Source organism: Dipodomys ordii, unplaced genomic scaffold (genome assembly GCF_000151885.1).
Source record: "Dipodomys ordii isolate 6190 unplaced genomic scaffold, Dord_2.0 Scaffold95, whole genome shotgun sequence".
Classification (NCBI taxonomy): domain Eukaryota; kingdom Metazoa; phylum Chordata; class Mammalia; order Rodentia; family Heteromyidae; genus Dipodomys; species Dipodomys ordii.
This window is the reverse complement of record NW_012267311.1, coordinates 3,045,057-3,056,624: the sequence shown is the minus strand read 5'-3', so window position 1 is coordinate 3,056,624 and position 11,568 is coordinate 3,045,057.

Sequence of the window (11,568 nt, the reverse complement as noted above, 5' to 3'; positions counted from 1 at the left end):
AAATGGAAAAGACCAGAAGTAGTGCTGTGGCTCAAGTGGTAGAGTGCTAACCCTGAGCAAAAGGAACTCAGGAACAGTGCCCAGGCCCTGAGTTCAAGCCCCAGGACTGGAAAACAAAACAAAACAACAACAACAAAATATGAACTGTGGCTGGTGGATCATGCCTATAATCCTTATTACCCAGGAAGCTGAGCTACAGAGGATCAAGGTTCAAAGCCAGACTGGGCAGAAAAGTCCTCGAGATTCTGTCTCTAAAAATAACCATCAAAAAGCTGGGCTAGATGACGGGCTCCAGTGGCTCACGCCTGTAATCCTAGCTACTCAGAAGGCTGAGATCTGAGGATCATGGTTCAAAGCCAGCCTGAGCAGGAAACTCCGTGAAACTCTTATCTCCAATAAACCATCAGAAAACCATAAGTGGCGCTGTAGCTCAAGTGATAGAGCGCTAGCCTTGAGCTAAAGAGCAGAGGGACAGCACTCAGTGCCAGAGTTCAATCCCCATGACCAAAAAAAAAAAAAGCTGGGCTAAGGGTGCTGTTCAAATGGTAGAGTGCTAGCCAAACAAGCATGTAGAGCAAGCACCAAAATGATAATAATTTTAAAAATTAACTGTGCTCCAAGCCTTTTCTTTTCTTTCTTTTTTTTTTTTTTTGAAGGAGCCTTGTTATGTGATCCAGACTGATCTGGAAATACTATGCCCAAGGGAATCCTCCTGCCTCAGCCTCCTGAGTAGATGGGACCACAGCACACCCCACCATACCTGGCAAGCATTGTCTTTTACTCATCTTTGCATTTGGGTTTTTGTTTTTTTGGGGGGGTCTGGTTGTGGGACCTGAACTCTGGGCCTGGGTGCTGTCCCTCAGCTCTTCAGCTCAAGGCTAGCACTCTACCACTTGAGCCACCTTCTCAGCCCTGCATTTGGTTTTTTAAGTAAGCAAATTATTTCCTCCAATTTTCAGGTTTCAACAGTTAAGTTTTATTTTACTAGGCATCATTGTCTTTCAATCAGAGCTGATCTAAGTCTAAAAGCAAGTATCTTATCAACTATGCCTCTACTCTGTTTATCTGGAGTTTTCCTTGGTTTGCTACTGAGGCTAGAGGTTGATCACCTTGCTTTCTACTCTTGGGATGAAAGGTAGCCTCATCAGTCTCCTCACCTATATAATGAATCAAAAGGGCCTTCTTCCTTCTGCAGTCTCTTAGTGACAGAGGAACAATACCTCTCCTATTAGATTTTCTGCTTCCCCAATCAGCCAGGTTTCCAAACCGTGTGTGACTTAATCAAAGAGATCTCTCTGAGTATCTGGAGGAGGGGAAGTAGATTGCAGATTAGCAAAGAACTGGCTGGTTGGAGTGAATAGCAACCTACAAGAAAGAAAAACTGACAACAGTATTTTCACAATAAAAAAGAAAGAAAGAAAGAAAAACTGACAAGAAAAACAAACCATCCTTTCAGGTAATCTTATTACACTCTTCTTGCTGGTCTTTAGCTCTTCTCCACTCCCCCCTCTTTTGGTTCCTGTCCTGGGGTTTGAACTCAAGCCCCACGACTGCAAAAAGAAAAAAGAAAGAAGGGGGGAGGGGCTGGGAAGGTGGCTCAGCGGTAGAGTGCTTGCCTTGCATGAATGAGGCCCTGGGTTCGATTCCTCAGCACCATATAAACAGAAAAAGCCGGAAGTGGCACTGTGGCTCCGGTAGAGTGCTCACCTTGAGCTGAAGAGCTGAGAGACAGCACCCAGACCCAGATTTCATGCCCCATGTCCAGCAAAAAAAAAAGAAAAAAGGAATAATTTAAGTCAACTTGCTCCTCTTCCTATATAGCCTATAAGTCTGTCTCATCCTAGATAATAAATAGGAATCTCAAAAATCCATTATAGAAAGTACATTTCACTATATCAACATGCCATCTTTACTAGAACTCTTCTATAATATCTTAACTTATATTTAAGCATAGTGAAATATTCCCACGCTCACCATGACTCAGCCTTGAACTTAAGTGAGGTCTGCTAAGGAAAGATAAAATTTCAAACATCTTCATGGGGGAGAAAAACACTTTCACTCCTTCAACCTTAGTAAGTTTCCACCCACAAATAGATATTTCTTAGTGGCCAATGACAAATGATCCCTTCATGATTGTTGATCTCCAAGGTATCAGGAACACAATGGAAGAGAGAACTTCTGTTTATAGAATTCCACTTTCCATTCCTATTCTCTGATAAAAGTGATGCTATAACCAGAGGGCAGGGGATGGGGAACAGGGAAGGCTCAAGAAAGAAAGGCCAAGTAGATCAGCACTGGGTTTCCTACACAAAGCAGGGCAGAACACATCAAAACAGGGCACAGATGGTCTTCCAAGTGATTAGAGAAATTAAATCCCCAGTATATTTTGATCCTTATACAGCCAAACTCAGAAAGGAAGGGAGGGAGGGAGAGAAGGAGGGAAGGAAGGAAAGAAGGGAGGAAAGGAAAAATATACAATGATATAGAAGATCCTTTGACTCTCTCTCTAGGCCTGTCTTTTTTGGGCAAAATGTCATAGCTTGACATTCCTTCCCCAGAAGTATTAGAATCTCCCATTTCCCTCTTTTAATTTCCAGAATTATTTTTTGCCGGTAACATCATCCTATGACTCCCCTCATTTTCTTTCAGTTGGCTGATACATTAAGGAGACTTGACTAATGTCTTGCCTAGGCTAAAAAATTTTCTGTTTGCCAACAAGGCAAAGTTTACTTCTGCAAAAGAATGCACCATCAGCCAAAAAGCTGGCAACAAGCCCATAGTGTAAGGCAGGCTGCTCCTTTTTTATTCCTAACCCAGCAGGCTAGGCCTTTCTGTTCACATTGGTTGGGCGCAGGTTCACCATCTGCAAAAGGATGTAATTTAAGTAACAGGATGTAACAAAAACTCAAGGAACTTCTGACAGGATGTCTTAATTAAAGTGCAGTAGAAACAGGATTAACTAAAATGTAATTAACAAGAGTCATCTAGCCAAAGTAGGAACTTTTCAGAAAAACAATTCTCACAAGATTAACAGGAAGGACGCAAATTACTTTGATAGAAAAGGTGCTGTTCTCCCATTACTTCAGCTGAATTGTCTTTAGTAGTGGGGAAAAAATATCCTAGAGGACAATGAATGATGTCAAAAATTCATCTGGGGCTGGGAAGTTGGCTCAGTGGTAGAGCGCTTGCCTTGCATGCATGAGGCCCTGGGTTTGATTCCTCAGCACCACATAAGCAGGGAAAAAAAGCCCGAAGTGGCGCTGTGGCTCTAGTGGTAGAGTGCTAGCCTTGAGCTGAAGAGCTGAGGCACAGCGCCCACGCCTAGAGTTCAGGCCCCATGACCGGACCCAAAAAGAGAATTCATCTGGGCTCCTGGAATTAGCATTTACTGCTTAATTCTGAACCATCCCATAAGGAAAGGGTGAGGGATACTTTGTGGTTACTAGTTGTACCTTGTCATTCATACTGGTAGGTGCTGGGGATCTGGTGTTGGACACATGGTTTGGCCCAGCCCAATGACAAGGAGAAGTTATAAAGAATCAGAAAAATACATAGCCTTAAAAGAACCTGTGCCTAGGATGAACTTCTTACTGTGCGAAGACTGTTCCCACTGCAACAGATTGTGGACTGTGCCTAAAGGAGTATTACAGAAGAAAGACCATTCAGCTGGATAGTGATTTTACTATAGTCCTATCTCTGTTACTAGTTTGCTATGTGGCTTTTCCAAATTGCCTTACCTCTCTAAGCCTCAAATTCCTCTTGAATGGCAATGATAACGGTTTCATTTTTGAGCAGTATAAATGCCATGACAGTGTTTTAAGAAGCATTAAAGATTATAAAATGTGGGGGGGGGAAATAAACAAAAAAAGATTATAAAATGTACTGAACATTATTCTTTACCAATTTTTCTCTTTACCAATTTTCTCATTCTTTTCCATTTTATTTTATTTTTGGGGTCTGAACTCTGGGCCTGGGCACTGTCCCTCAGCCTTTCAGCTCAAGGCTAGCGCTCTACCACTTGAGCCACAGCGCCACTTCCGGCTTTTTTCTTTTTGCTTATGTGGTGCTGAGGAATCGAACCCGGGGCCTCAGGCATGCAAGGCAAGCACTCGACCACTGAACCACCTTCCCAGCCCCTCTTTTCCATTTTAAATGCATGAATAGTTTCTTTAGCCTAGATTCTTACTCTCAGAAGTCATTTGAACAAGACCACACAATGATTTAAGAAGGCATAGAATGAAGCCTGGACAGAAATGAATTTAGAGAGATACAGATTACTGAAGCACAGGTTCATTGAGGGCATGTGTTCATTCACATAGCAAATTAGACAAAAGGGAGGTGCCCTTTCCTATTGCTGTAATAGCTTGTAAAGGCCTCTGGCCAATTGTGTTATCTATGTTGCTGATCAATAAATCAGCTAGTGACAAGGAAGAAGAAAAACAGTTGTTGCTCTCCCTTCTATTTTTTTTCTTTTCTCTTTGTACAAGTTTTCTGATGGCTGGTTTGGAAGATTTAAAAATTCATCCTCAGTCTGTGGTCTGGTAGCTCTCACCTGTAATCCAAGCTACTCAGGAGACTGAGATTTAAGGATCATGGTTCAAAGCCAGACTGGACAGCAAAGTCTGTGAGACTCATTTCCAATTAACCACTAGAGAACAGGAAGAGACACTGTGGCTTAATGTGGTAGAGCACTAGCCTTGAGCAAAAATCTCAAGGACAGTGCCCAGATCTTGAGTTCAAGCCTCACAATTGACAAAAAAAAAAAAAAAAATTCTCTGAGGAAAGTTTATTCAAGGTAGCTGACAATGATAATAAACAGGGATATACTGATAACAATCTGCTCAAATATTCAGCAATATGCCGCTAAAAAGTGTGACCATAGACATGACCTTTCTAGTGAGCAATGGGGTAATCTATCAAGAACTTTAAAAATGCTTATGCTGGGGCTGGGAAGGTGGCTCAATGGTAGAGTGCTTGCCTTGCATGCATGAGGCCTTGGGTTTGATTCCTCAGCACCAAATAAGCAGAAAAAACCAGAAGTGGCACTGTGGCTCAAATGGTAGAGCTCTAGCCTTGAGCTGAAGAGCTGAGGGACAGCGCCCAGGCCCAGAGTTCAGGCCCCATGACTGGAAAAAAAAAAATGCTTATGCCCATTGACTTAGTAATGTTACTGGAGTCCTAAGCCAGAGGCACAACTCCAAGAGTCAAACGGACCAGGTTTTATTGTAACTAAACAGTGATTCATGTCTTCATGACTAAAATATAAAACAAAGGACAGTTGAGATTGGATGGAAGGAAGGAAGAAGAGATGAGGGAGAGTGATGGAAGGGTTAAGTCTGATCAAAGTGTACTGTAAGCGTATGTGAACTGCCAAAATGAAACTGCCTTGTACAACTAACAGAGGTTAACAAAAATTAAAAATAAAAGATTAGAGATTTATTACCTGCAGCAGGTAAGAACATGGAAGTTATTTCCAAAGCAGTGAATACCCTCTTGAACCAAGGAAGCACGGGGATTTTATTAGGGAAATCTGTACATTTTCATATAGGAATGTAAAGGGATGGTAGTATTCTTGAGCATGCTCAGTTTAAAGCCATAATTCAAGGAAAAATATGGTGGGTATTTTTTTTTTAGCATGCTTAAATCCAAGTCATGTTTGAAATGGAAGATAGTAATGTCTCTGGGTATTCTCAGATTTGTAATAAATTTTGTTTTGATTTCTTTTTTTTTTCCCTGTCATGGGGCTTGTACTCAGGGGCTAGGCACTGTCCCTGAACTCTTTTGTTCAAGGCTAATGTTCTACCACTTTGAGCCACAGCACCATTTCCAGTTTTCTGGTAATTAATTAGAGATAGAGTCTCATGCCCAGGCTGGCTTCAAACTGCGCTTCTCAGACCTCAGCCTCCTGAGTAGCTAAGATTACAGGAACGAGCCACCATTGCCCAGCTTTATTTTTATTTTTGATGCTGGTACTAGGACTTAAATTCAGGGCCTGGGTGCTGTCCCTTAGAATTTTCACTCAAGGCTGGTGCTTGACCATTTGTGCCGCACTTCTCTGGCTTTTGGATGGCTATCTCATGGACTTTCCTGCCTATAATTACTTTGAACCATGATTCTCGTATCTTAGCCTCCAAAGTAGCTAAGATTACAGATGTAAGTCATCAGCACCTGGCTTTGTAACAGTTTTAGCAAAAATAAAGACAAAGGACTCTTTGAAGGTCCATTGTTGTAAGAGTTGGCAGTAAAAGGAGCCTTACTCACTAACTAGCCCAGCCACTTTCCCTAACTGACCAAACAAGCAACAAGTGATAGTGAATACAAGAAAGGAATTTACTCTGCATGTCCATACTGGGGAGAAAAACGGTAAGTCTAGTGACTAAACATCTGTCTCTCTATTAACAATAATCTTGGTATTATAGAAAGAAGGAATAAAAGTCAATAAGAAGCATTTATAGTCAAGGAGTGTTGGTTAGACTGTGCTCTAGTTGATTATTATCTCAGATCTGGTTCTGCTAGCACCAGGAGAGATGAATGCTGCAAGGTTCACCATTTCTAGAATTTGAGATAAACTGAGGAGACAATAACTTGAAGAAAGAACAGGCCAGAGGAATAAAACTGGTGCAATGACTATGTCCCCCTTGGTTTTGGACAATAACTGTAGTGCTGTGCTGTTCTGGTGTCTGGAATATGTTGTAAAAGTTGATGTTTGATAATCTACTGAGTTGGATGGCCCTTCAAATCTTGAACATATCTTATTCTTATCTTGGAGTCTTTAACCTTGAGGGATTATGATTTTTAGATGAATACCAGTTTAATGATGACCATATCTTAGATACAGAACTGCACTGAGGCCGAGTGCCAGTGGCTCACACCTGTAATCCTAGCTATTCAGGGGGCTGAGATCTGAGGATCACAGTTCAAAGCCAGACGAGCTGGAAAGGCTGTGAGACTCTTACCTCCAATAAACTACCCGAAAACCGGAAGTGGCACTGTGGCTCAAGTGGTAGAGCTCTAGTCTTGACTGAAGAGCTGAGGGACAGCACCCAGGCCCAGAGTTCAAAACCCATGACTGATTAAAAAAAAACAAAACTGCATTGAGTCTGACCCAAAATTTAAGTCAGAAAAGTTAAAATATGCAAAATGAAAGCAGTGATGCCAAGTTTTCATCCAGCTTTTTATTACCATTCAAACATCTGTAGACTCAAGTGAAGAGTCAGTGCTTTTGCTAAAGCAGTTTCTAAGTTCCCATTATAGGATTCTTCTGGAAGTTCATCTCATGAAGTCAGAAATATGCACAAAAATATCTCCAGGAAGCTTTTATACTCTAAATCAGTATCAAGTATATGATCTTGTTTCTTCAATAGAAGGATATAGGAATTCAAATGTACAAACAAGAATGACCCATTAGTGAGTGATCTAGTAGCAAAAATGTTGTTTCTGTCTAGATATCTTAGTGTTCTTATTAAAGACAAAGATTATATTAAACTGGGGGGGGAGGGGGGAGGCTGGGAAGTGATGTGAAGGGTAAACAAAGGAGGAGGCTGCAATGCTTGGTAAGAAATATATGCATTATCCTGCCCATGCAATTGTAACCCCTCTGTACAGTATGTTCACAAATAAATAAATCAAAAAAAAGATTATATTAAACTGGAAGACTAACACCTGGTTGGGTGTCAGTGGCTTATACCTATAATCCTAGCTACTTAGAAAGCTGAAACAGGAGGATTGTGATTTTGAGGCCAGCCTGCACACAACAAAACCATCTATCTATCTATCATCTATCTATCTATCTATCTATCTTTCCATCTATCTTCATCTGTCTATATTTTAGGCAGAGGATGTAGACCAGAGGTAGAGTGTGTGCCTAATATCTCAAAGATCCTGGGTTCAAACCTTAGTACTGGTCTGGGAATGTGGCTTAGAAGTACAGTGCTTGTTTATGGGCTGGGAAGTTGGCTCAGTGGTAGAGAGCTTGCCTTGCATGCCTGAGGCCCTGGGTTCGATTCCTCAGCACCACATAAGCAAAAAGAAAAAAGCCAGAAGTGGTGCTGTGGCTCAAGTGGTAGAGTGCTATCCTTGAGCACAGAGAGGCTCAAGGACAGTGCCCAGGCCCTGAGTTCAAGCTCCAGGACTGGCAAACAAACAAACAAAAAACCCTAGTACTTATTCATTGTGAAAGATCCCCAGGAAAAAACTCTACAAACTCTTTAATCAATCCCTGAATTACTAAGAGTTGTCTATATGGGCTGGGAAGGTAGCTCAGTGGTAGAATGCTTGCCTTGTATGCATGAAGCCCTGGGTTCGATTCCTCAGCAACACATGCAAAAAGAAAAAAAAGCCTGAAGTGGCACTGTGGCTCAAGTGGTAGAGCACTAGCCTTGAGTTGAAGAGCTGAGGGACAGTGCCCAGGCCCAGAGTTCAGGCCCCACAACCGGACCCAAAAAAAAAAAAGAGTTGTCTATACTTACCAATTCTATGAGTGTCTCCTAAATTACACATAAACAAAATCAGATAACCAAAACCAGACATGTTGGTAACATACTTGTAACCCTAGCACTTGGGAGGCTTGGTCAGAAGGATTACTAGTTATAGGCTGGAAAAGGAAAAGTTCAGATAACCATACAAATAAATGCAAAATTCAAATTGTGATAAACTCCATGAAAGAGAAACATATGGTACTATGAAATCTAATAATAAAGAGGAATTAAATTCAGCGAGGCCAGGTACACTTTTGTGACTAAGTAATAGTTTAGCTGAGATCTGAGGATAATTACTTATCACAGCAGCAAAGAGGGTCAGAATATAGCAAATAGGCCAGGTGCAGTGGCTCAGTCCTGTAATCTTAGCAGCTTGGGAGATGGAGATCTGGAGGACCACAATTTGAGGCCAACCAAGAAAAATTTTGGAGATTCTACCTCAGCCAATGTCCAGTCAAAGTGATACATGCTTGTCATCTTAGCTATGAAGAGAAACACAAGCTAGTCCAAGCTAGTCCAGGCATAAAGTGAGACCCCTATCTCTAAAATATCCACTATAAAAAGGGCCAGGGCTCAAGTGGCTTCCAAGCAAGCTGAGACTTTTGAATTCAGACACCTGCAAAATGAGTGTGAGTATAAAGTATAGCAATGTAGTAAACAGAGGCAAATATGTGCCCAGGGCCTGTAGCAAGAGAGGGCATTTTGGTTAGGAAGGATTGAAAGATAGTCAACTGAAACTGAGAAGGGAGGGTGTTATGAGATATGACTAGAGTCAAAATGGGAGCCAGAGAATATATAGGTCAGACAAAGTTGTTTTCAGTACTGGGTACTTTGCAAATGCTACCTAAACACTCTATGGCCCAGTTATATTACTTTAACCACCTATATTTATTAGTTACACAGGAATTATTGCTGTATTTCTTTCAATGCTGTAAAATGAATCCCTATAGTATCCATAAATAGCACTGCTACATAATAGTCATGTGAATAACATCTGACTTCTAATTTTGGGCTACTATTGTTGTATGGCAATTCAGTCATGAGAAAACAGAGAAGCCACATTTGAGAGGTTGAATTGGGAGTCTTTATTATAAAGCTGGCAACTGCAGATGGACTCCTGTCTCAAAGACCTACAGCCCAGAATGTCTCTGTACAAACCTTTTTTTTGGGGAGGGGGTCCAGTCATGGGGCCTGAGCTCTGGGCCTGGGCGCTGTCCCTTAGCTCTTCAGCTCAAGGCTAGCGCTCTACCATTTGAGCCTCAGCACCACTTCCGGCTTTTTTTCTTTTATGCTTATATGGTGCTGAGAAATCGAACCCAGGGCTTCATGCATGCAAGGCAAGCGCTTTACCACTGAGCCACCTTCCCAGCCCTCTGTACAAACCTTTTAAAGGCAAAAACCATATAACTGGTATGAGAAATTAAACCTAACCAAAGTGTTATAGATAGGCAGGGCAAGCTAGATGAGAATTCTTAAATCTAACAAAAATGATGCACATAGGCAAAACAAACTACCCAGGGAAACAATCAGGAGTAATCATTGTTGTACTGGAACTTAGTCATAAGAAAACAGAGAAGCCACATTTTGAGAGGTCAAATTGGGAGTCTTTATTGGAGAGCCAATGGCTGCAGGCTTCAAAGACCAGTAGCTCCTCGAATACACTCAACACTATTAGAAAACTGAGCCATGACCGAGTGCCGGTGGCTCACACCTGTAATCCTAGCTACTCAGGATTAGGAGGTTGAGATCTGAGGATCACGGTTCAAAGCCAGCCTGAGCAGGAAAAGTCTGTGAGACTCTTATCTCCAATAAACCACTCAGAAAACCAGAAGTGGCACTGTGGTTCAAGTGGTAGAGCACTAGCCTTGAGCTGAAGAGCTGAGGGACAGCGCCCAGGCCCAGAATTCAAGCCCCATGACCAACAAAAGAAAAAAAGAAAACTGAGCCATGACAGGAGTAAGAGCAAAGAACAGAAGAACAATACCAACAAACCAGATTAACTCCAGAAGATAGCGGAAGTGGGACACCATGGTGACCAGAGGAAAGCCAGGAAACAGGAGACACAGGACATGAGGTATGACATAAAGGCACCTGAGCTGGTCCAAGTCTAAATAGTGTGTCAGGGTCAGGGGTCAGGGTCATAGGAAACTTGAGAGTTTCGTGAGTTGGAGGCACAGGACTGACAGGTCCAATAACCTATCATCCTAGTCTCCACCCCAATCTCTAGGAATTCAGGCACACCTATCATCTGGGGGTGAATTTCCCTGCCTCTACCATGAAGATGAGATAGTGCAAGTTAAAACCAATTTCCTATCATCTACCACATGGTCAAGATAGTGCTGGTTAGACCCAGTCTCCTTATTTCCTCAGGACCCCAGCAAGACTTTCCTGGAGCTTAACAATTCAGGGCGTATCTGCAATCCAAAGATGTCCTCTGTTACCTCTAGAGTTCTCAGAAAGTTTCTCATCTTCTATTAAGATGCCAAAATGGAGTTACTTAGATCCAATATACCTATTTCATTATGTATAGAGCTGCTATGACCATTCTTCTCCTCATAGTTTTGGGTGGACTCATGAATTTCTGTTGGGTTTGTAACCCAGAAGTAGAACTGATAGATCCAAGGCTGGGAAGGTGGGCCTCGCATGCATGATGCCCTGAGTTTGATTCCTCAGTACCACATAAGAACAAGCCAGAAGTGATGCTGTGGCTCAAGTGGTAAAGTGCTAGCCTTGAGCTGAAGACCTGAGGGACAGTGCCCAGGCCCAGAGCTCAGGCCCCACGACTGACAAAAATAAATAAGGAAAGAAAGAATTGATAGACTGAAGGGTAAACATTTAGGGTAGGGATATAGTTCAGTGATAGAACACTTGCTTAGGATGTATAAGGCCCTAGATTCAATCCCAAATACTGAAAAAAAGAGCTCCATAACTGTTTTTAAAAGACTGATACTAAGTATGAAATACTTGTTTATATATACAAGCATATTTGTTTGTTTGTTTTTTGGGTCCGGTTGTGGGGCCTGAACTCTGGGCCTGGGCACTGTCCCTCAGCTCTTCAGCTCAAGGCTAGCGCTCTACCACTTGAGCCACA